Source organism: Ambystoma mexicanum, chromosome 11 (assembly GCF_040938575.1).
Source record: "Ambystoma mexicanum isolate Mex_15411 chromosome 11, UKY_AmexF1_1, whole genome shotgun sequence".
Taxonomy (NCBI): domain Eukaryota; kingdom Metazoa; phylum Chordata; class Amphibia; order Caudata; family Ambystomatidae; genus Ambystoma; species Ambystoma mexicanum.
In genome coordinates, this window is record NC_090934.1 from 1087187371 (window position 1) to 1087214771 (window position 27401).

The 27401-nt window shown below is 42.9% G+C and overlaps 1 pseudogene; it reads left to right on the forward strand.

Moving 5' to 3' along the window:
• The first annotated feature begins 17823 nt into the window (after window positions 1-17823).
• LOC138504646 (proteasome subunit beta type-9-like) overlaps window positions 17824-27401 on the forward strand; it is a 63293-nt pseudogene continuing 53715 nt past the window's right edge.

The window sequence follows — 27401 nt, forward strand, 5'->3', positions numbered from 1 at the left end:
ACAAAACAAACGGCGCAGATTCAGGGCCATAGATCTAGCAGGTATAAAACCGGACTGGTCAGGGTGCACAAATTGACATGACCAGCAGCAGCCTCATAGCCAGCAGTTTCGCAAAAATGTTTGCGCCTGTATTCATTCGGGACAGCGGTCTATAGGAGTCCACATCCTGGGGAGATCTGTCTGGTTTAAGTAATACCGTTATGATGGCCTCACACATAGATAGTGGGAGGACCCCATGTTCCATGGCCTCATCCCATACCTTTAGAAGCCTAGGAGACAGTTCCAGCTGGAATTCTTTGTAAAGTTCTATCCCCAACCCGTCAGACCCATGAGCCTTTCCCACCAGCAATGCTTTGATAGCACCCTCAATTTAGTCGAGTGTGATGGGCTGTTCCATGGCAAGAGACATCTCATCCAACACCGTCAGGACTTCTATCGTCGATAAATATCTGAAAAGGACATCCTCTGTGACCTTGTCATGGTTAGAATATAGATCAGAGTAAAAATTGGAGAATGTTGCATTAATATTTTTGTCATCTGTGAACACTGTGCCTTTTGGACTTTGGATACTAGTAATTAGGCGTCAGTAATTCTCGGTTTTCATCATATTGGCCAGCAGCCTCCCAGCCTTGTCTCCCTTGCCATATTTCCTTGCTCTAGTGGGAATTGTTGGGTATTTTGTATAGATCTGGGGCCTAGCGGTATTTTGTTACCGCCAAAATGAAAATAATTCAGTAATAATCACTCTTTGCATTCAGATTAAATTTGATATATAGTACTATAGTATACATACATTATTTCAGCACACTGATACATTTAGTGGTATACATTATGTTGGTATGCGTTATTGGTGGTATTTAATTGGAGTGCCACCATGGGCTGTTCTCACTGACTTATCTATGACAGCAAGCTATATGTGGTATTTATCACCAACTTATTTACGTTTGGTGAGCTATGTCCAGGGCCTCTCTTTCTGCCGACTCCTAGACCTTCGGCAGCAGGCTATTTCATTTTGTTATTATTATGTTCCATTCAGAAAACACACACACTCATACACTGAATGGATTCATGCACACAGCTACCGCCATGTCTTATCTTTTAGCAACTCTTAAAAATGACAATTGCACTGTGCAAAGATCTTTCCATATTACCAGTGTTATAATGATAGATACACAAAGGACAAGGTAAAAATGAAACACACTTCCCGCCTGCTTTCAGATAATTTTTTTTGTATTATAAAACTTGCATTTCAACACGATCTTACTCTTTTTTTTACAGAAATAAATGGAAAACTCACAGTAACAACATTATCTGTAACAAAATGAAAAGAGTGGCGAGGAACAAGAATTCAATTTGCAACATTAAACATGTGGTTAAAACACAGGAATCTCCTCTCCTACTCTGACTGAATATTTTCGCACAGATACACACAGCCCCCACACTTCAGCGATATAATTACCAGGCTTGTTCAGCATGTAACTTCTTTGGCTGGTCGCCTTCTGGAGGGGTTCACCCAGCAAGGACAAGCATTTGCTGTCGCTCAAAGTGGGACTTGTTGACTGGAAATCCCAGTCTCTGTAGCAGTATTGAATCTGCTTTAGGAATCAGGCATCCCCAGCTATCAACCCAGTCCTTCTCCGAGCTGTGTCAAGATGTCGTCTGCCTTTCTCCCTCCCCGAGATTCTACAGGAAACCTCTCATTTCAGCCCCCAGGGTGACGTGCACCCAATAGAAATCCATCATGTCCTATCCTCCTTCTTTACACAATGGCTCACTTTTACAGTCGCAACTGTAACAAAACTGATTCCCTGCTATTCGAATCCTTGCTTCCTGCAAATACTGTGGACAGAGCAGAGAGAAGCAAGAAGAAAAATAAATCTGCACACAGTCTGAATTGAGTTTCAGCCTGCCTCATTTTGCAGTGGAGAACACATTATATTAATAAGAAGTTAGAATTATGTTAGTACTGTTAATTATACTAGTTCATTAATCTTCAAATGTGTCTCTTGCAACATAGGCATTTCAGAGGAAAAAAAAAATTGTGTGCATTTTGAATATGAAAAATAAAATGCGCTTTTAAATGAGAAAATGGTTTGTTTTTAACCTGTGTAGCCTGTCTTCATTTACATATCCATATGTTGCACTGGCAACACATAGCTCGAAGCAATTGCATCAAACCCATGCAGCGGCGCTGCATAAAAAAAGATGCTCAATAACACATGTCTTGCTGTACCACATTATAGCAATGCACCAAACCCATGCAGTGGTGCTGCATGAATAAAATGCTGTACATTGATCCTGTGTAGTGGCGCTGTACTCCAAAAACACACCAAACAATCCTACATATCCCCTCCTTTTTTTGAGAATTTGGCTAATCCGAGCAACAATTGGAAAAAATCCAACTTGCTCCTTTTCTTCTTTCAAAATGTAACAATCCAATGCAATTAACATTCTTGTTGTGAAGATGAAAATTGAAAAATCACTGTTCAATCCTTAGAATATTAAAATTTCATGAGTCCATCAGTTCTCATAATATGTTTTACATTTCTTTAATGGAAGTGTCCATAGTCCAGTGTCTTATTTTTGTACCCGAGTTCAATCACAAAATAATAAAATGAAACAAATAACTAAAACAAATAATTAACACAACAAATTAAAATAATTAATTAAAATAATAAATACGTGGAACTCCATATACCAGGATGCTTGTCTGCCTCCGATATGTCCCGACCAGCAATGTCACATCATTTGGTTCATTCAGGTACTCCTCCATCTTGGCACTCTTGGATCTTTTTCCATAGGAGTCATCCCTTTTGGCATTCCGGTTATTTTGTCTTCACCTCCACCCGGAGGCAGGTATCATCATCTTCATCCAGGGGACTCCAGGACTCCATCGTCTCCCGTGACCTCCGGTACAAACATGTTAATATTCTAAATCAAAATAGAAAAGAAACAGATTAAGTATATAGCACAATACTAATTTCACCCTTTTGCCAAAATAAAACACGCTTTGTAAAATATTTCGCCCTTTTTCTTTCGCCTTCTGAAATTAAGCACAGGTTATAGAGAAAAAGCATACATAAAACAACATTCAATGTTTAATGCATTTTCATCCTGCACACCAACTCCAGCTTCTATTTGTTTATATTATATATATACATATACTACAGTGTTTATATGCCCTTATAATCAACCATCTTTATTTAACTTCTCTGTCACTGCCTTCTGTCTGGACCCACTTATTTCACTTTTTTATATTCAAGGGATATTATCTGTTTCTACACGCTCAAGGCGTTTAATTTCATGTCTGGGATGGCATGGCTTGATCTGATTCACATGCACAAACTGTTCAGTTACTGTTTCACCTTCAGTCTTTAAAATTTTATAAACTATTCGGAATGGTCCCTGCCAGGCTGCTAGGAATTTGGAATTTTTCTGTTTACTTTTTCCAAAATGAAATTTATACACTTGATCCCCTACACAATATTCCTTTACTGTTGACTTTTTATCGTAATAAGTTTTAGCACTGTCGGCAGCTCTTTCTAGATTTCTCTGTACAAAAGCAAATGTATGTTGTAAATGCTTCCTCAGTTCATCAATGTACTCATGAACTGTGGATGCACTCACAAGTGTCTGCTCATGTGTTCTGTATAGTAGGTGTTGTGGTAACACCATTTTCCTACCTGTTAAGACCTCATGTGGACTAATACCTGTTGCTTTGGCAGGAGTTGATCTGATTGCCATCAAAACCAACGGTAAACGTAAATCCCAGCTGGAACCTGCTTCTGCCACAATTTTCTTTAATATGTCCACAACAGACCTATTGCTCCGTTCAACTCCACCTGAAGAGGCTGCCCGATATGCGATATGTAGTTTCCTTTTCACACCCAGTATTTGCCATATCTTACTCATTAGAGTACTTGTGAAATGACTTCCTCTGTCTGACTCAATTCTTTGTGGCAACCCAAACCTTGAGAACACATGGTTCACCAGCAATGTGGCTGCTGTTTGCGCACTACAATCTGGTGCAGGAATACATTCAATCCACTTCGACATCAAACATATCACACTTAAAATGTAACGGTTTCCTCTGCTCGACCTTTTTAAAGGGCCTACATAGTCTATTTGCAAATCTGTCCATGGAAGAGTTAGGCCTCTTTTCATCAATGGGGCTCTATGCATTGGTGAAGCAGGTTTAAATTGGGTGCATACTAGACATCCTCTAGTATATAATTCCACATCTTGGGACATATGTGGCCAGTAAGCATAATCTTTTAGTATTTCCAATGTTTTTTGTGAACCTCTGTGGCCTGCAGTTATTGCATCATGTGCATGTTGTAGCATTAGCCCTCTGAATGAAAGGGGTACCACCCACTGTATTTGTCCTGTTATGGACTCTCTAATCATGAGTCCATCCTGCAGTCTAACTAGTTTTTTATTCTTTAATAGCACCCTCAACTCTTCTTTTCCCATACAATCATTTTCTGTTAAAGGGTTTTGTTCAGGATCTATCAAATGATTATAATAGATTCCCGAAATTCAATCATTCTTTTGTGCCTCAATCAAATCTTGGTCTGGCATATCATGACCCCACTGTATCACTGGTTGATCTACCTCCTTTGGTGCTTTAAAACGTGTTACTGCATCAATTTGTATTTCACCCAGTAAATCATCTATAGGTAGCAATTTCCCATCACAGCCCCAATTTTAGCCAGGTGGTCTGCCTTATCATTTCCCTCCTTATCCTCTCCGGGTGTTTTTAAATGCCCACGAATTTTTCTCCAGTATATTGTCAAATCATTTTCTGACACCAATTTGTCTATGGCTTGTATCATTTTTCCATGTTTAAGTGGCTTTTTGTTGTATGTAACCATGCCTCTCGCTTTCCAGCCAGGTAAATACTCCACAAAGCTATTTCGTGCATAGTCAGAATCAGTCACCAGGACAATTTCACTGAATTTATTATCAACTGCAGTAGCAATTGCTTTATAAATGGCCGCCAATTCCGCCACTTGACTGCTTCTAGCTCCAATCCTCATCCCTACACTGGGGACGCCTTCACATTTCAACCAGACATTCCCTATTCCTGACACTAATTGTTTATTACTGTCATTTTCAATGTGAAAAGCACAACCATCCACATATACAGTTGGCAGATCCTTGCATGTTTTTTCATCAAAAGCTTTGTGTGGTGATTGTTCAAATTACTGCAAACTAGGTTCCACTTCCATTTCGTTTGATACTTGTTCAGCTGCACAGTCATGTAAGTCAGCTAACCCTTGAGCAATTGGGTTCTTTTTATTTTGTCCATATCTCACTTCTACAGGAAAACCTTGTAATGCCAGCGTCCATGAAGTGATTCTGGACTGCGCTAGATTACCTGACCTAATTCTTTTACTCTCTAAAAACTGCAAAGGTTGATGATTTGTTTCAATAATCACCTTTTCTCCCTGAACAATAGGGCGGAAATGTAGCGCCCACACAGTGGTTAATAGGGCCTTTTCACATTCATTGAATTTCATTTCAACTTGGGAAAATGCTTTTTTTGCATATGCAATGGTTTTGTGATTACAGCCTTCATTAACTCTTCCTTTGAAACAGGTATTGTCCCGGACAACCTTAAAGACGCCTGGGTGATCCCGCTACTAAAAAAACCTTCCCTTGACCCAAGCATACCCACAAATTTCCGACCTATTACTACAGTACCATTCCTGCTGAAGATACTGGACCGTGCAGCTTACCTGCAGATCCAAAACTACCTTGAATCAAACAATCTGCTAGGTCTACGACAATCCGGATTTCGGCCCAGACACGGGACCGAAACGGCTCTATTAGACCTAAAAACCCAGATCGAAGTCCTGAAGGACAAGGGCAAATTAGCAATGCTATTACTCCTCGACCTTTCCGCCGCATTTGATTTGGTTAACCACCAGATCCTTTGCAGGCACCTCCACTCTGCTGCTAATTTCTCTCCCTCCGCAGCAGCCTGGATCAAATCCTTCCTGAGCAACAGATCTATGAGGGTCTTTGCACCCTCCGCTGCCGCAGCTCCCTCCCCTATTCATTGCAGTGTTCCTCAGGGCTCTTGCGTGTCTCCTACCCTTTACAATATCTTTACGAAACCACTCTTCGATGTGCTCGATTATCTGGGTGTCTCCTACACCAACTATGCGGACGACACCCAGATACTCATTCCCATCTCGGGTGATTATCTTGCTGACACCAAGGCCCTCAATGACGTCTACTCGGTCATCCAAGCCTGGATGGCCCAGCACCAGCTATGTCTGAACGACGATAAGACGGAGCTACTTATTCTGGGTACTTCACAACGCCTGAGCAAACTGGAGCCATCCTATCAGTCATTCATCATAGACGGCAACTCCATACAAGTCTCGAAAGACACCAAAACACTAGGCTTTTACCTGGATTCCACCTTTTCCCTGTCAAGACAAACTAATGCAGTCAGATCCACCTCCGCCTACACGTGCAAACTCATTTCAGCCTGCAGACCTTTCCTCACCACCCACAATAGCGTCACACTAGCGAGAACACTTATCATGGCAAAAATAGATTACTGCAGTGCCCTATATCTAGGCACCAGCCAAGAAAACCTGTCCAAACTCCAAACCACCCAGAACAATGCAATTCGAGCGGCTCTGAACATCCCTCGTAACCACCACATCTCTGAAGCCAGAGCTAGCCTTAAGTGGTTACCCGTGAAGCGGAGAATTTCCCTAAAAACACATGCCCTCACGCACAAATGCCTAGCCAACAAGGCTCTGATCTATCTCTGCAGTCGGCTTTCGCGCCACTCCACTGCCCGACCACTAAGAATTGCTCAGACTCACTGCCTTACTATCCCTAGGTTTAAGCTCCAAAAAGCGGGAGGCACTAGCTTCCCTGTCCTAGCCTCCAAACTTTGGAACACCCTCCCCGCTGCCATCAGAGCTGAAGACTCCTTCAACGCCTTCAAGAATAAAACCAAATCTTGGCTCTTTGACCAGCAATAGCTGTGTCAGACATTCGGTCCTACTTACCCAACCCGCCTGTTCCCCTGCACGATTTCCGGTCTGCTACCTTTCCCAACTACCTCAGGGATACTTCCGCTGCAGAGCCTAGGGACACTGTACCATGTGTAAGATATGTAATTATTAAGTTTGTTTATTATGCTGTATTGTTATACTTTTTTGTAATTTATCTCCCTGTATGTTCTTTTCTTGCAACCCTGTACAAATTGCGCCCTGATGCCCCCGGGCCTGATGGTCTGCGCGTTATAAATAAACAAACAAACAAACAAACAAACATCATGTTTTTGTGATAACACTGCTGACATACAATGTTCAGAGAACCCTATTTCTATAAAGAAATCCCTACCTTTTATGGGATATGCTAAACATGGTGCCTTTACAAGACATTCCTTCAATTAAGCTACTGCCTCAGACTGCTCTTTTTCCCATATCCAGGGTGTATTCAGTTTAAGCAGTTTAGTCAATGGTTGAGTGATTCCAGCATAATTTTCAATGAACTTTCTGTTATAGCCGGTCATCCCTAATAAACTTTTTACCCCTTTTACATTTTTAGGGTCCTTTAGTTTTTGTATGGCCTCTATTTTCTTCTTTTGTGGACTTAGCCCATGTTCAGTCACTTCATGGCCTAGAAAGTTCACTTTTTTCTTGCACCATTGTGCTTTTTATAAAGACACTTTGGCGCCTGCTTTCTGTAATTGGCCAAGCACATGTCTTATTTCATCAAAATGGCTTTTCAGGCTTTCATTTTTTATCAGGACATCATCCACATAAACTATGGTTCCTCTTTCCGCTGCATCTGGCATGGCCTTTCTCAAAAATATGCCAAATTCACTCCCACTATTGATGTACCCGAACGGAGCTATAAGCCAGGCGTATTGAGTCCTGTCAAATGTAAAGGAAAATAAATTCTGTATCTCCTCTGCCAATGGCACGCACCAATATCCAGAGGTGAGATCTAATGTGGTAAACACTTTTGAACCATGTACCTGAGCTAGGCCCTGATCAATGAATGGCAGTGGCCATCTGGATACTGGCACTCTTTTATTTAACTCCCTCAAGTCTGCACATAGCCGCCATTGACCTTTTGGCTTTAACACACCTAAAATAGGTGTATTGGATGTGCTATGAATGGGCCTGATGATTCCCTGAGCTTCCAAATTCTTTATAATCTCTGCTAATGATTCTAAACATGCCAGCGGTAGTCTATACTGGTGTACAAATACTGGAATTCTGCTACACCCTTCTGGAAGTGTGGCCACATGAAAATCAGTTAAACCGCAATCATAAGCATCTTTTGCAAATACATCTTTAAATTCCATAAATATCTTTCTCAGTTCGTTCCTATCCTCATCGTTGTCACACGCATCCGCTAAGGAGATCTGCTCTTCTACCATTTTGGAAAATTCTGGAAAATCTTCTGGTAAGGGAATCTCAGCGCTTTCCTCTAACTGTGTGGCTGTGTCGTTTTGTAAAGCTGACACTTTTAAATATTTTGGCATATCAGCTTCCACTTCAATGGGCTGATTTTCTGTTTCATTTACATTTAAATTAAATGTCATGCAATCCTCTTGATGGCAGCACACTGTCTCATTTGAATCATAAGGATACACAGAATGAATTTTAAATATTCCTTTGGGCTGAGAGTCCAGGTGTTCTGGAAACTCACCCTTGGCATCTACATACTTTTCAGGGATATTTCCAATCACCATGTTATTTAAATCTGCCGTATAATGTGATTTTTGTATGGCCATTCCTAATGGGGAGTTTTCCTCTAAATGAATATCCTGACCACCTTTATTATTTACCATAGTTTTTCCAGATCCTTCACCAATATCTACCAATGGAATGTATTCATAATCCAGGCCTTGCTGTTTTATGGATTCATTCAGGCATACAAATGCATCAGAGTCTTTCATCTGGTTTCCATTTTTGCATTTCAGTGTTATTGCAAACTGTTTTGTAAATGCAGGAATAATAGTATCTTTCCTCATTTGTAATTCGATTGCATAAGGGACCAGTTGTGCACAATGATAAGCCCTTCTTTTGTCTTCAAATTCAGGTGCCGGCCCACCTAGGCGTGACCACATTTTTTTATTAAGGAAATCTAACACCATACACATTCTGTGCATGATGTCATTGCCCATGTAAAAGTCATTTTGTGCTCCACTCACTATCCATACATGGTAAATTGTTTTCTGCCCAATGCTAATTTTAAGCACACATCTGCCTGCAATTCGGTTTTCAAAGTCTGGACTGTCCAACCCAGAAACATATTGGTTTTTAATCCTAAATTTCGGGATCTCTTCCCTCTCCATTATCTTTTGCAACAATTTCTCATTAATGAAGCTCCTCTCCTGTTCAAGCGCTAAAGTGGCTTTTATTGTTTTAAAATAGTCATTTATACCAACATGAAGCCATGGTTGCTCATCTTCCATGTGTATTTCAGCAAGAGTGGTAATGTGTTTTTCTGAATCTGTTTTAGGAGCAATATTCTGTTTGATTGTTTTCTCTTTTAAATAAATGTAATGTGTGCTCATCTATGGCAGTCTGCCAATTTTTCCTTGGGTCCAAGTATATTTGTACAGGTAGTTTTTCATTGTCGCTCTGCATTTTGTCTTGATACATTAATATAACCGTGACACTAGGTATGCAACTATTCTGGAGATGTACCTCCACAACATCATTTGTTTTGGCAACGCTGTGACATTTATTTATGTTGCTGTTTTGTGATTTTAGTTTCTTAGGTCTCAATGGTTTTTTAGTTAAGGACCACAGCACTCCATTCACCCCATCTATGAGAGGAGACAATCTTTTCAGGCAATCTGTCCCCATCAAAAATGGAATTTCACAAATAGATGTGATCAATACCTCTTGTTTCATTCTGTGCTTTCCTATTTTTATGTCAACCTCAGTTACACCTATGATGGGCACCTCCTCCCCATTAAAGTTATGCACTGGACCTTGATTTTCCTTCACTGTGATCTGATTCTGTGGGGGTCTCCCTTCATTGATACTCTTTACTAGCTCCTTGGACATAATTGTGGCCTGTGCGCCAGTGTCAATCATAGCAAATGTTTGGCATTTTTCTTCTACAGTGATGGGTGCATAATATCTGTCCTCAACTTCCTCTAATACACATAAGAAGTGTGAATTCTTACTGATTTCAGGGCTCACCTTTCTCAGGCCTTTTTCACTTTTGGCTAAGCACATTGGTAAATGGAAAGACATTTTTCCCTCCTTTTTACCCATTTCTGCGCAAGAGACTTTATTCATTTCTCCATGTTCAGAGGTTTTTTGGAGTGTGGCCACTGTTCGCCCACCCATCTGGGTATCATCAGGGACCACATTACAACCTTCCAACTGAACATGTGTAACAACATCATTTAGTAATTTGTCGTTGTTTAATTCTGTGCATTTGTGATCATTTAGTGTTTTACCAGCCCTTTCAGCTTTTTCAAACTTATGTGGCTCAAAGAATTCTTCAGGTGATTGATTTGTACCCTCCTTTTGAGTATTTCCTTTTTCTGTCTGTGTTTGTTCACCGTTTTGACTGTCCAAGGAAGAAGCTATAGCATCCCCACTTACTCCCTGTTCACTGGTATTCCCCATGCATGAGTCATTTTTCTTAAATCTGTCTCTTTGTTCTCTTGGATTTTCAGGTTTTCTTATTTCATTTGTACAAATCTCCAATGTTTGATTTAGCTCTAGGTTAAACCGTACCTCTCTTTTAGAATTATTTGCACTTTCTATTACATGTTCATTCATTGGTGCTTTCACTTTTACATCATTAGGCATCTCAGAGTCATTATGCAAAATTACATTAGGGCAATCTGTCTTTTCGGCGGTGTAGGTATCATGATTACTTAGTCCTTTTCAGAAGAAGCCCCACGGTCATTGCTATGGCCATCAGCCCCCTCTTTGGATGGTTGTTTTTGCGCTGTATAGAGCTTCCCTATTTGCTCAGCTAACATTTTCACGAGGCACTGGAACCTTTCCATCTCTCTAGAATCCTCTTTCTGTGGCCTAGGTTGATATTGGTTGTTTTCCCCCTGATTGGATCTATTCGGATACCTCTCAGGTGAGTGATTTCTATTGGGATGGCTCCTGAACTCTTGATTCATTTGTGGAGGGGAGCGGGGTGCACCCATCCTTTGGTTGTAGTCCCCTGGTGGGGAATCATTGTACTGACGTGGAGTATAATTCATGTTCTGTCTCTCATGTTGTGGGTACTGACCCCTATGTTGATTCACATTATCAGCAAATCGATCCACATATCGGGGTCTATCCTGATTACCATATATCATGGTGTTGGGATCAAATCTGCTCTGTGTCCCCAATGTCTGGTAGGGACCATCATTTCTTTGATCTTGATTTTGTCTTTGGTTATTATTCATACCTGACATATAAGGCCGACATCCTACCCGGGGTCTATCCCCTAAATACCTAGGGCTGATGTAGCTCTCCCTATTACTAGGATCATGTGATTGGAACGTTGGTGCAGAGTGTGATGACCTTTGTTGATTAACCCTTTGTTCAGGAGCCGAATTATTTTTGCCTGGACTTTGAGCAGACTCAAGGGACATTTTGGCTGACCTGATTTCCATCACTGTGGCTGAGGGTTCTTTAGATTTAGGTCTAATATCTTTCATTTTATCACTTTCTCTACCCTGACAATAGAGTACCTCATATAGTTTTGTGCTTAGATGTACAATCCATTCAAGGGACATGTCACGGTCAAATTCACGGACCAATTGTGATATGATGTCTTTCTGTAGCCCATAGAAGTAGGCAGTTTTAAACTCATTGGAATTAGGGTCAAAAGATACATCAAAGCGAGAAAATGCCCTTTTTAAGTACTGTAAAAATTGGCGAGGGGATGTGTTAGGCCCAGCAGTGATTGTGTAAGCAACTTTCTTTGCCTCCTGCAATGACTGAAAAGGAGAAAAATGACGCCTAATTTCTTTTTCAAACTCCACCCATGTCATATTCTGCTGTCCATTTAATCCCCTTATGATGCTGGCCGTCGGGGCATCTAAAGTTAAATGAAAATATTGTCTGTACTGTTCCTTAGGTATCTGGAGTGCTTTAAAAATGTCATGAACCGCTTCTAAGTGATCCTCAATGCAGCATTCCCCTCCTTTTTTAAATGGTTTGATCAGGGCTTTAATGGATTTCATTATCTTTATGGGGCTAATTGTTGCAATACATGGAATTGCACCACTTTGTGATTCAATCCTGGTTTCAGGTGTATGGGATTGGTGGCTGCCCCCAATGGGAGTATCAAATCCCCCAAGGGCGCTGCAACCAAGTTCAGTCACCGGCCCAGTCACTAGAGCACTAGCTCTTTGGGCAGAACTAGAATTCACCTCCACTCCATTGAATGTAGTACCCTGCCGCCTCTCCTGGGACCTGGGAATGCACATTTGTTGTTCTAAGTCTTTGCACTTTTTAAGGAGCCTGCGTGCTTCATTTTGCAGATAGTTGTTTTCATCACTCATTTTATTTATTACCTCCTGCATGTCGTACATTTGCATTTGGCATTCATTGAATTCTTTGTTTCTCTTGTCTTTTTCTTGAATCATTTTAACAATTTCTTGCTCTGCACCTTGGAGATCACTTTCTTTTTCAAAGTTTACTTTTTGTAAAATCTGCATTTCTGAAACAATCTCATCTTTATCCTGTCTAATGTGGTCCACTAAGGCTTTTAAGTGTACCAATTCTTGCTCACTGGCCTCAAATTGTTTCTTGCTTTTGGACAACTGAGCATCAAAATCTCTGCATTTTAATTGCATGTCTTTTTGGCATACATCCAATTCTGCTCTTAACATCTCCTCTTTTTTGCTTGCCCCATCTAAATCAGTCTTTAACCTGTTAATTAGCTGGTTATCATTTTCTTGCATTCGCAGGGACCTATTCAAAATAAACCAGATCTTGGCGCATAGCTGTATTAAACAGTCTTTCTCTGCAGTTTTATCGGCTGCATTCAATAAACTTGTAAGGCAGACCTGAATTATGCTGCCTTCTGCAAAAATATTGTCTAGTTTTTCTTTCTGCACCTCACCCTGAATGCGGTCATGCCATTCCAAGGTACTGTTCGATGACCACGTCCCATGTGCAAACAACTTTGCCTCTAAATATTGCACTAGGTCTGAGAATGTGGTTTCCCTTTGTGACATTCTGAAATTAGTTTTTAGTAACACACTGTTATTATAAAATGGGTTCCCTTAATGTACAGATGGCAGTGTGAGACACACTTGCCACGCCCAGTTGGTGCTCTGTGATCACTTTCCCGGCCAACGCACCATAAATATGTTGGGTATTTTGTATAGATTTGGGGCCTAGCGGTATTTTGTTACTGCCAAAATCAAAATAATTCAGTAATAATCACTCTTTGCATTCAGATTAGATTTGGCATATAGTACTATAGTATACATAAATTATTTCAGCACACTGATACATTTAGTGGTATACATTATGTTGGTATGCTTATTGGTGGTATTTATGGGTGAGCATAAATCCTTTGTTTTATATATGTGACCACAATATCCAGAACCCCTTATTTTTGTTTAGTTTGTTCGTGTGATCACTAGAGAGACCTCAGGCTTGCATTTCAGAAACACCACATTTCCAATTGGAGTGCCACCATGGGCTGTTCTCACTGACTTATCTATGACAGCAAGCTATATGTGGTATTTATCACCAACTTATTTACGTTTCGTGAGCTATGTCCAGGGCCTCTCTTTCTGCCGACTCATACACCTTCGGCAGCAGGCTATTTCATTTTGTTATTATTATGTTCCATTCAGAAAACACACACACTCATACACTGAATGGATTCATGCACACAGCTACCGCCATGTCTTATCTTTTAGCAACTCTTAAAATGACAATTGCACTGTGCAAAGATCTTCCTATATTACCAATGTTATAATGATAGATGCCCAAAGGACAAGATAAAAATGAAACACACTTCCCGCCTGCTTTCAGATAATTTTTTTTGTATTATAAAACTTGCATTTCAACACGAGCTTACTCTTTTTTTTTACAGAAATAAATGGAAAACTCACAGTAACAACATTATCTGTAACAAAATGAAAAGAGAGTGGCGAGGAACAAGAATTCAATTTGCAACATTAAACATGTGGTTAAAACACAGGAATCTCCTCTCCTACTCTGACTGAATATTTTCGCACACATACACACAGCCCCCACACTTCAGCGATATAATTACCAGGCTTGTTCAGCATGTACCTTCTTTGGCTGGTTGCCTTCTGGAGGGGTTCACCCAGCAAGGACAAGCATTTGCTGTCGCTCAAACTGGGACTTGTTGACTGGAAATCCCAGTCTCTGTAGCAGTATTGAATCTGCTTTAGGAATCAGGCATCCCCAGCTATCAACCCAGTCCTTCTCCGAGCTGTGTCAAGATGTCGCCTGCCTTTCTCCCTCCCCGAGATTCCTATCCTCCTTCTTTACACAATGGCTCACTTTTACAGTCGCAACTGTAACAAAACTGATTTCCTGCTATTCGAATCCTTGCTGCCTGCAAATACTGTGGACAGAGCACAGAGAAGCAAGAAGAAAAAAAAATCTGCACACAGTCGAGTTTCAGCCTGCCTCATTTTGCAGTGGAGAACACATTATATTATTGAGAAGTTATAATCATGTTAGTACGGTTAATTATATTAGTTCATTAATCTTCAAATGTGTCTCTTGCAACATAGGCATTTCAGATGAAAAGGAAAAAAAAAAGTGTGCATTTTGAATATGAAAAATAAAATGCGCTTTTAAATGAGAAAATGGTTTGTTTTTAACCTGTGTAGCCTGTCTTTCTTTACATATCCATATGTTGCACTGGCAACACAAAGCTTAAAGCAATTGCACCAAACCCATGCAGTGGTGCTGCATGAAAAAAATGCTATACATTGATCCTGTGTAGTGGCGCTGTACTCCAAAAACACACCAAACAATCCTACAGAATGGCCATGTGCAAGACCTCCCTGTCCGCCAACCCATGAAACTCAACCAACAATGCTTGTATACGTGCCAACGTACCCTCCTCCCATGATTCACTGTATTTGATTACTAATTCTGTTCCCAGTGCCTCCAGCCAACCGAATTCCTGCCTTATGGACTTAAGGGAACCATAGGTCTTAGCCATGATAATACCCCTCACCCACACCTTGAATGCTTCCCATAGTGTTGAGTATGCACAACCAGAGCCTTCATTTACAGTAAATAATTCAGCAATTTTCAACATGTAGGGAGTCAGCAACCCCAGTTTCTGTGGGAATTGAGTAGGGCATTCTCCAACGCTGGATCTGTACTGGGCAGTCAATGATCTCCAGGTTTAGGGATACTCGGGAGTGATCAGATAGGGTGCGTGGGAGTATAGTGCAATCCCAAACTATACCGGCCATCCGCGGGGGTAGCAGACAAAAGTCTGTACAGGATTCTGAATCATTGACAGAGGAATAGTATGTGAATTCTTTACTCTGTGGATGGAGCGCCCGCCAGACATCTGTGAGTTGGAAGTGTAGTGATATTTGATGTAGTGTCTGGGCCGATCTGGAAAGAGCCTGTGTAGCACACATCGACCTATCCAGGTCTTTGTCTAGGATAGTATTGAAATCTCCCCCCTGAAATTACCCACGTCTCGTCCACGGGAGTCAGTATCTCCACAATTGAAGGGTCATCCAGATTGGGCCTGTATGTATTTACCAAGACTATTTGATGGCCAGCTATTTTGCCCCACACTATTACGTATCTCCCATGTGGATCTATGCTTCTTTTTGACACCTGGAAGGCCAGTAAGGAGTGTACAAGTGTAAGCACCTCACAAGCCTGCAATGAATATTCCATATAATATCTCATGTGGCCCCAATACAGTGCAAAGGATTTGTTCAGTTGTCCCACTGAATGCATTTCTTGTAGCATCAATATCTTGGGCCCATGTCGTGTTATGTATGCATTAACCTTCCTGGCTTTAACTGGATTGTTGAGTCCACAGACATTCCGTTAACAATTTAATTTGCAGCCCCCTCCCCACAGACATGTCAGCTGCCATAGTTGTTACGCGCTATAAAAGTATGAATCGGGGTTTCACCCAAATTTCTTACATGTGCTTTTAACATAACCATCTCGTTTTCAACTTCTAAGAGACCCAACCCCCTTAACTTCTTATTCTTCCTCCACCACCCCCAACATAACCGATGTTCTGTCTGAGCTCTATCCCAAACTTTAGCTCTGGCTTATGTATCCTCCTAGCCTCCCCCCACCCTTGCCGTCTGCTCCAACTAGATGATGGGTCCCACAACAATTCATGAAACTTTCCTGAAGCACGTTGATAGCAGTTGTTCGTGTCGAGGCCGCCCGGGCTACATTGTCAACACATTTATATTAGGTACCTAACTTCATTTCCGTATGCTAACGAAGAGCATTAAGGATACATTAAGGCCAATTTCTCAATCACCCGGCTCCTCCCTCACATTCCCAGGCCTCGGACTCCGGTTTCGGTCTCCACCTCGGGCAGGAGTAGGAGGAGGAATAGAAGTCTCAACATAGTTCAAAGCTTCTTCGGGATTTTTAAAGTGTACTCTTCCTCTGTGCTGAATTCAAAGTTTTGCCGGAAATATCTGCGCATATGGGACCCTCCTTATTCTCAATTGTCTTTTCACTGGGTCACATGTTCTTCTCTGGGCTTGTACCCCTGCAGCAAAATCCAGATAAATATGTATGTTGCTCTCCTTGAACCGCAGTGTTCCTTGCTCCCTTGAAAGTCGCAGAATCAGGTCTCTGTCCCTATAGTTTAATAGCCTTGCCATGCTGGTGCTAGGGGTAGCTCCAGGTCTCGGGACTGGAGCCAGGGCTTGATGCGCGCGTTCAACCAGGAACTGCTCAGAGAATGTGGCTGTGGAAAACAAGGATTTAAGGAGGGATTCCACAAATATTTCCATCTGGCCCTTGGTGGCTGATTGAGGGACCCAAGCTATGCGCACATTATTTCTTCTGGATCGGGATTCCAAATCATCACATTTACCTTTTATTTTGGTCAGTTCCATTTTCAAGAGAGTTATGTCCCGATCATGTTGGTCCACTTTGTCCGCCGTTGCACCAATTCTTGCCTCTGCCTCATTTATCCTGCCGCTCTCCTTCTCTAGCTTCGACAGGAGTGATCCGATCAATGCGACTATGTCATCCAGTTTGACATTGATTGACATAAAGCCCCCTTGAACCGCTGACAGCAGGTGGTCTTCCCTGACCGTATCTGCCGACACCATTGGAACGTCGCCACTCAGCTGCGGCGCAACGCCAGCCGTCGAGGTCTGCAAGCTGGTAAAGGAATCCATCGCCCCCTTCTTCTTTCCCCCAGCACACTTAATCTTCTTGTTCGGGCCTTTGCAATGTAAATTCTCTCTCTCAGCTATTTGAATGTTACTGCATAGCTTCTCACCACTAGGGGTGTATATAGCATAAGGCTAGGGCTGTATAGTCCTATCACCTGGTATCGGATGTATTACAGACGGTGTCCACACCACCTTCTTAATTGTGCGCAAAGCTACACCTCCAACACTGCCCAAAGTGTCCTCAGGATTCCGACCAAGGATGAATATCTTCTGCCACATCCGTTTTGTGTCCCCTAACCTCTACGCAGCGCCACTGACCGCTCCGATGGGCGTTGGGCTAATCTGGGCAGTGAGGACAGACCCAGTGGCGCAGCCATATTTACTTGCACTCCGCACTCTTGGGTCCCTTGAGGCCCCCTTCAACCGATTGTGATGGCTAGCACCCACGAAGCATGGATACAGCAGCGAGGCGCAAATCGGTACTCCGAGGTAATGTGCCCAGTGGGGGCGGGGGTCTTCACACCACAAGCTCAGCGCTGCACAGTTCTTCTTGGTAACAGTCTCTGCGTGGAAATACATGTTATGGCCCCCTCTTGTTTCTCACTACAGGAGTGCTGATAGGACACTTCAGTACGTGGCTCCTACCCCAGGACGAGCTTGCTAGTGCTTCTAGGTGGTAGTTGCATCCTCACGTTGAATGAATGTGTCAAAAATCAAAGGGTTTGTATTTCCAATAAGACTCAGCGCAGGCTCTGTGTGTATTTATTTCCTTTTTATGGCGTCTGGCCTGTTGTATGCATCTATACACTGTGAAAGACCCTTATGATGGCAAACTGCAGTTTCCTTGGGTTCCCGCTTCTCCATTTTTAACGATTAATCCGCATTCCGTTCATTGTGGATGCAGAAAGTGTCTTAGAAGTGACTGCCAATAATTTCCCCAGAGCGTGATACACAGCGTATCTATGCCTACATAGTTTCCCCACCTTGCCGCACGCACAGGGTTGAGTGTATGTTTCACTCCACTGTTGTGCTACCAAGTTGTATCACCATGCGGTACTGCACTACCCTGTCCCTCGATGTGGAGACCAACCTCTGCGAGGGAGAGTTATGCGTTAAGGGCGCACGCCCAGCTGGACTTCCATTATATCCCTTTCAGGGGTGCAGCCGGCGGCTACGCACACGGGCCAGGGTTAATGTGTTTGCCTTTGGATTCCTTTGTGCCCGGGACCAGGCCAGTGTTTTATATTGTATACCCCATGTACCGGGTCGGGTTTTCACCCTCTGTAGTGTTACTTGTATGGGATGGTGTATCCGTGTAGCGCCTGTCCCGTACTGTGTCTGTCGACAGCCAGCGGGATCCGGACAGCTACGCTGGTCCTTCCCCTCTCAGTGTGGCACTCTGGGGGATGTCCCGTTGCAATGGATATCCGCCTTACTGCACTGTCCAATGTATGTTTTACCGTACTAGACGACCACAGTGTTCACGTGGTCTGCGCCGTATGGTGCTGAGCCTTGCAACGAGGACGACAGCTCCTCCTCTTAGTAGGCCAGCAAAGCACTGCGCTCACGTGGGTTTCCTTTCACGCAGTCTGAAGGTCAGTGGTGGTCTCCGGCAGCACTTCACAACAGCAAATGCTGTATCAGTGATTATAGTAGTAATTGAGAACTTCCAACCTTCATATCTCGCCAGCTGCTGCACAACATCTCGCTTCTTGCTGGCCTTAGGGGTTTTCTGTATACGTCGGCACCATTCAGGATATATTATGGCTCAGGATGTTATCTGTAGCGGAGCTACACACTCACGGAGCTATACCTGTAGCTGCACAACAGCGCCCTGTCCATCCAGGATTTTCTGATACACTGGGAAGGATTTCCACAGTTAGAATTATTGGTTTCAAAGCTTTTCCACAGTTTCGAGCTGGAACGTCCTTGGGCAAGGTCCTTGGTTCCCACTTGGGATCTGCTTCTAGTTCTAAGTGGAGGACAAGGGGCTCTGTTCGGATTCTTAAACGCGGTATCACTGATGGATCTCTCCATAAAGTGGTATTTTTGTCAATAGAGCTTCAGGGAGACAGATTTCACAACTGCAAGCATTACTGTGCCACGTGACATGTCTACACTTCTTTGACAATAGGGTGGTCTTTCATTTACCTCCCGCCTTCCTACCAAAAGTTGTATCCCTATTTCACAAGGATGAGGTGATCATTCTCCCAGTCTTACTAGGGGAACCTTCCTTGGCAACACTGAGTGACCCACACCCCTTGGGTGTTGCTAGGGCCATCTCCATATACCTTGCACAAACCTGGATATTTTGACAGGTGGAATCCCTGTTTGTTAGACTTGGGGCTATTAAACAGGGGTCTAGATCTACCCCATCAACTCTTAGCAAGTTAATGAAGCTGACTAGTCCTATGCCGTTGCTCACATTCCTTTGCCCTTCCCAATTCAGGGTAGAGTTTGGGGAGACTTTAATTCCGGAAATATGTCACATCAGCCGCACCCACAATATTTACCAGACATTATAAGTGGTTGGTGGGAGAAGCAGAGGCAGTAACATCTTGGGGGGGGGGGGGGGGTTTGGCCTCACTGAATAAATCTCTTGTGTGCAGTAGAAATATTGTCCACTTTGAGGTAATTAGTCCTAGAAGGAATGGACCTGGTACATCCTCCTGTACCCAAGGTATGTGATGAGGAAGACAAAGAGGGTTTATTTTTATTTATTGTAACATTTGTGTGGTGCCTATACAGAGGAAAGTGCTTCCAGGAGCCACAAGATTAAGGCGGGAAATGGGAACAGAGGAGGATAGGAACAATATCAAACTGTCCAGAAAATGATTGAATTTGTTATTGTAGTTGTACAGAAATTGCCATTGGGTGTAGTTACAAATAATGAGTAGAAAAGTGAGCTGTGATGTCCAATGTGTACAGAAAACAGAAACTGCAAAACTAAAGGCTACCAAAAAGAGGGGTACATATCAACTCATAAAAATGAAGGTTGCAGTTCTTGGGGTTTGTGGGGTGGTGGTTGGTGTCTGGATGGAGGCAGAGCGGTGGCACCCTTGGGCTCCAGATGGAGTCAAGAGAAAAAGGAACAATCAATGCCACAAAGACTTGTCTCTGTGGGAAGGGTGTGTGGGCAAGAATCTTGCCAAGTGCTTTTAAGATTTTCGGTGAGTGGGATCAGTGTTTCGGGATGGGGTATGGAGGTAAAAATGGTTGTAGGTGTCATATTTTATTTTTACGCTCTATTATTTATCGAAGGGGAACACAAAATATTGAATAGTTTTACATTTTAAAATAAAGGTAGACCTCTAGATAGTCAGCATTTCTTTTTTTGTTTGCAAATATGCATAGAACCTGGGAAGGTATACGCAGAACTGAAAGGGAGGAACGGTATTCCTGGTGGAAACAACAGTAGAGCTATTGGGGTAACAGGCAACATCTAGACAGCTGTGTCCCCTAAATGTATTTTAGGGAGAGAAAGCTGGATGTAGCGGGGTCCCAGGCCCCAGAAATCCTGGGGCCTGGGACCACGTCTAGTGAAAGTAAGAACGACTAGGCATTATGCAGATTACATATATACTTCCCGTATAGTTATTATACTGTGACGCCAGAGCACACCATGGACCACACTTAGCGACTTCCGGTTCAATATGCGAACGGCAAGCTAGCCCCAATACCAATACACCAATATCTCAGACAGCCAATAAAAAGGGCAGATTTGGGTCTAGGAAGGATATGGAGGTTACAAGGATTCAGAGATTCAGGCGTCAGAAGCAAAATTGAAATCTGAATAGTGGGGTGGGGATCACGTGCCAAGGCATCATTGTTGATTCTAGACTCGGGCAATAGATGTTTTCACTAAGTATGGGTACAAACATAGTGGGCCCAAGCATCAGAGTGCAGTACAAGATCAGTGGGGCTTGATAATGGCCTTTCATGTCAATGATCTTTGCATCATGATCAACCCCAGATAGTTAAAACGGAAGTAGTGTTACCATTATTTTTGTTGGGACTACTGGAAGGGGTTGTATATAGTCAGTAAAGATATCACTCAGGGCCTGATTCTCATCTTGGCGCAGTGAGCGTGCTAAATAGCATGACTCACTGCGCCATTTCTTGACGCCCAAGCACCACTGCTATTCTCATGTGGGCCTGGGTGCCTTCGCATAGCACGACAGTGCTTTCGCTGTAATCCACCTGTTTCTAATGGAAACAGGCGGATTGCAGAATCTCGGCAGCATTTTCGTTAAATAACAAGGGAATCGTTATTTAACGAAAATGCTGCCAAGAACACAGTTCCTATACACCAAAGTGAGCAGCTTCGACATTGCAGGATGTTGAAGCTGCGTACTGTGGTGTATAGGAAAGTGTTCATATACACCCGTGTGGTGTATATGAACACTTTAATTTAAAGCAAGCAGCTTCAACGTTACAGCAACGTTGAAGCTGCTTGCTTTGGTGTACATGAAAGTGTCCATATACAATACGGGTGTATATGGACACTCCATTTACACCAAACAAGGCTTCTTGTGGCACTCCTCCAGTTTAACGGCACCAAAAGTGTACTGTAAATGTGCGCTAGTTTAGCACACATATTAAACTGGAGGAGTATAAACTGTAGGAGTGCCACAAGAAGAGGCTTCCAAAAAGCCAGTTTACAAATGTGGCGGTTGCTAGGTTGGTTTCCAACCCATCCTAGCAACCGCCACATGTATTCCGAAAGTGGCGCATTCCTTCCGACTTTGGAAGAATGCACCACCTTCAGAATAAGTACCGAAAAGGTCGTTAAGCCTTTTAACGTCCTTTTCGGTACTTAACACCTACATGAGAATTGGGCCCTCAGTGCATTAAGCTAAATGATAAACATGGAATTTAAGACAACACGTCCCTTAGCTACTCACGCAAGCAAAGCTCTTAAGAATATGTTCTTTTTCAGTGTACTACACAATTTGCTAAGGGTACCTGGTACGGTGTTGATCCTCCAGGTAGTCAATGTATAAAGAAAAACAATTGATCAAGACCATAAGTGGTGGGAAGTAATGATTACACTATAGAAATGTATTGTAATACAAATTTCATCAATGATAATTGTTAATATCTAGGTTACAAAAGCCACTTCATTTCACAACCACAAGCACTAGTTGGTTGCCCCACCTTCATTCAACCTATTTGATCAGGCGTACCTATTTCTATCCACGTTCATACTTCAAAACAAAAGCGGACATTTTATCATAGCCTTTATAAATTACTAAAGGCGTCAAACAAAGAAAAATTGCTGGATAATTCCTATGCACCCTGTTGGTCTACTGGTGTAGCTCTTGTTTAACAACAATAAAGTAGTCCACGTGTTTGCGGACGGACTGTGCTATTTGCTGGATGCAATCTCTCCGATGTTCTTTATTTGGCGGTTTGGTTCCAGACCTTAAGGAAACAAACAAACACCGGTCTCAGTTTCCAGACTGTAAAACTTCAGTTTGTGATCATGGGCTACTCCCACTAATCCTGCTGTTTTATGGGGAAAGTTATCTTGAAATTCCTATTATGCATCCTGGCATCTAACAGAAACCGTCCCCCTTGTATCTGATTGCATTTCTTGTGTGCATGCACACTGAGGCTCTCATCCTCCATGTGCGGCGCAGTCTAATGAAAGCCTAATGCTGTTAAAACGGCTGCGCCCTCCCAATTCAACGTACTTGTCAATGATGTCTGCCGGAAGCTATGTCCATTGTTCTCCCGAACCTGCACACATGAGGTCTCCGGGTTAAACACTGGGTCTGAGCATATTGGTGATCACTTCCGTGTATGGGAGTAGAAACAGGACTGGGTACCAGTGTGAATTTATGCTTCCGCGGGGTATGCTACCTGTGCTTGTTGCATGCCTGCTATATATCGGCCGTGCATCCATGTACTGTCCTGGAGATGGCTATCTGCCCTGATATGATTAGGATACTCTCGCTGTGAGCTCCAGATGGATCACGGCTGGGGGCTCCCTTCTAAGTGTGGACATAGAAACAGGACCTGAGCTAAGAGTAATGTGCTACTACTAGAGTTGTATTTAGTGCGATGTCAAACTGGGTACCTGGGTGTACTGTGCTATTGCTGAGCACCTGCACAGAGCAGTGTAATGCCTGCCTGTTGACTGTCCTGCTGTTGATGGCAAAACTGATTGTATTCTCCTAAACTGCTGTAAACTACACTCTTAGGCTGACCACACTCAACAGGGACAGCGGGTTCCTAGCTAGTTGTGGTTGCATCCGGATTCCTAGTGGATTATGCAAAAATCAAGTTGTTCCATTCCACTGAAATGTTAAGTCCCTCATTTACCGTGTTTAAGCAGTAGATCCATTTCTCTTCTATTTTGTGCAGCTGGGCTGCCAAATTGCCACCCCGTGGGTGTGGTTTTAGAGTTTGTAAAATGAACCACTGGAGGTCTTTGTCAGTGTGGCGCATCTAAGGGTTTATCACTTACCTTATTCCTGATGCATGACCTGTGTTCAGATATACGCTGTTTTACGGGGTGGGTGGTTTTCCCACATAAATCAGAATACAGGGACATCTAATGATGTATATTGCATTTCTGGTCTGGCAATTTGTGTGGTGCCTAGGTTCATAATTGATATTGCCATGTTCAAATCTGTGTGGTTCTATTTCCATTCAACCTCAGTTTTTCTTTCGGAGCGTGTTTTGCCGAAAACCTTTGCCCGAAAAAACTCATTGAATGTTTTATTTTATTCAGAGTCCCCCATCCCCTATTGTTTAATCCCTATTTCCCCCCCCACCCACTCTACCCCTTATATGCCCTTACAGCCTCCCCCAACCCCATATTTTTCGATTCGTTTTTTCGGGCAAAGATTTCCATAAAAAATACAGTAAAGAAAAAACGACGATGAATGAACGTCATATCACCCAGTGCAGTCACCCACATGCATAGGTCTGTAGAGACAGGGGCTACACCACTTACCCCTGCTTTTAGTGGGAGGGGTGCGCAAGGATGCCAGATAAGGGCATACTGAATTAGTTGCCCTTTGCCATGAACAGACTATCCCCTGCTTGGTACTGTCTGTATCAGCTCTCTCTCCATAGAGAATCGAAGAGGGTGAATGCAAAAGTAAGCACCCCCACTTCCCAGCACCATGTGATGATAGGCCGCTGATATTGCTATCACCCAGAGACATACACATGCCTTTGGGCGCCTTTATTAGTCTCAAGCAGTGCTAGAAGTGCAGGTACTCGCCAAGCTACGAAGTTGGACATTTTGGGGCTAGTCGTTTCGGTGCGGCATCTTGGGCACAAGTCCCTTTTAGGCACACCCTGTTTGCAGGCAATGCCCGGTGTGATTAACTTATGTGCCAAGGAGCACACACTTTGGTAAATAAGTGTTTCTGATATCCTTTCACAAACACTTCCAGTTTCCTGCTATACATTGTGTTAAGAAAGTTTGAATATCTATATTAAAGGAGACTTTCTTTCACTAGCAGATATCATAGCAGTAAACTAAGTTTTAGAGGGGGAGTTCTAGAGGGGGAGTTTTATTATTGCTCACTTACATTGCCTAATGAGAAATTTGGTAGGTAACTGGAGGTGTGTGCGGGTGTTCAGTCGAAAACGCTCCATCACAACTCCAATTACTTATACATTCACATATCAGAATAGGCACTACTAATAACAAAGAGCATCTTAAACAAGTCATTTCCCGGGCTTTCCAAAGGAATCCCTGCTCCATTAAAGGACACAGGTGAAGCCCACTTAGCGAAACCGTGTTCCGCGCCTAGTGTTGGGAGAGCACAGTAGCACCATGTTTGTCTCTCCTTTTGTTCTGCAGGGTGGGCCCTGAAGGAGACATAGGTGGTGCAGAGAGGAGGGAGGGGGCGCTGCTTCCGCCACCCACGGCTGCAGAAGCCTAGTCCTTTAAGTTGCAATAAAGTGAAATGATAAGCTTTCATGTTTACCTCACAGCATAGTTAGTTGGGTACCAGTACTCTCCTCCAGGCATTGAGAAGTGCAGGTACTCAAATGCTGAAAAATAAGAAGTGCGGGTACTGAGGGCCGGGTGGGACCGGCTAAAGCAACGGCCCCCAGCGAGTCCCCACATGCTTCACAGTGCCATCGGAATGTGCCGGCTGACCCTTCTCCTTCAGCGCCCACCTTAACTCAGACAAAACAGCGCGAGTGGTGACGCAGTTATCAGCCTAATTGGCTCACCTTTCACGTACCATTCCCTTCAACAAGGAACATGCAAACCCAGAGGCATTATCCCAGCACTTTACGCTGCACCAGGCACTGATGATACAATGACATGAGCACGCCATTTGTCATGATTTTTCGATGTGCGGGTGTCCACTACCGCCCAGTGGTTAAGCTTCATATTATTATTGTTGTTAATAATAATAAGAGCAAGGTGGGGACTTCAAACTATTTTGCTATTCAATTTATTTGCACATGCCGTGCAGAATTGCCGTTTCGATATACGGATGACTACTCCCCCCTAGCGGTTCACGTGAGCACTGCGGACGGATTTTTCTATCAATTTGCTTCGCCATGCGGGGCAGAAAATTCATTCCATCTTTATCTATAATTAAAAAGTTGTCCGACGCGCGCACTCTCAAAGAAAAGCAGATGCATAGGCGTCCCCACCTTCCCCCTTGCAAATTATTCTATCCTGGAGTATTTTGTCTAGCCTTCATTTGCGAGTTTTCAGGATTCTTATTTGCTCAGCCTGTGTTATTTCTTCTGCCCTAAAAGGGACACCACATGAATCAATGGGCCATGAATATCACTGGGGTGGGGGCCATCACTGCTAAAAGCAGACTTCCTACATGCTGGGCACACTTTTGTTTTGCAAATGTGCAACTTACACTTTCATAGAAAAAAACTAAAAAGGCATTTCCGAACTAGCTTCTTAAACTTCAATAGACTTGTTTTCTTTAAATTTTGTTCACTTTCCTAGTTTGAATATCACACAAATACCCTTAATGTATATGCCCCTTCCATTGTGTTTTTTTCACAGGATATTTTGCTAAATATATTATATGCTTATCAAACTGCTTAATCACAACCCAGGCAAAACAGAAATAATGATCGTCACAAAAAATGGAGGAGAAAACCACTTCATCCCTTGGGCAACGGATCTCGGGACAACCCCAGCACCTCACTGATTGTAAAAAACCTGGGAGTCCTGATGGACAATAATCTCACGCTAGAGCCACAAATAAACGCTCTTCTCAAGAAATGCTTTCCTATCATTACCGTTCCTATCATTTGCCAACAAAATAACCACCATCATCGCCCTAGTCATGTCCAGAGTAGACTACGCCAACAGCCTATACGTAGGCATGCCTGAACGACTTTAAAAAAAACTACAATGCATTCAAAACGCGGCAGCCAGACTGCTTCTGAAACTACCCCGAAGAGAACACACCACACCAGCGCTGAAAACACTACATTGGCTACCAATAAAACAACAAATAAAATTCAAAACAATGTGCATCACGCAAAGAGCAGTACACAACCAAGGCGCTGAGTTCCCGAGAGACAAACTGCGCCTATATCAACCAACAAGAACGCTCAGATAAGGCACTGACATCCGCCTGGAACCGAAACCCTACAACAAAAGAAAACTTGGAGGATCTTCCTTCTCTCACCAAGCGCCGAAAACCTGGAACAACCTTCCAAAGTACATACGTAACACAAGAAACCACCTACTATTCAGGAAACTACTCAAAACCTGGCTCTTCACATCATAACTAGAAATACTAGCCACAGGGGCACACACACACAACTAAAACAGGTATCAGGTAATAATATCGCCGGGAAAAGGTTGTGGCGATATTACATGGGTTCCATGCAATAATGTCGCCACAAAAAACGGGCATTTTTCGGCGATATTTTTGCATGGCGAGATTTTTGTGGCAACATTATTACATGGAACCCTAAAACGTCGATGAACGTAGAAAGAGACCCTGATCCACACCAAGCAATCAATGGAATAATGTCACCACAAAAAACGGCCATTTTTCAGCGATATTTT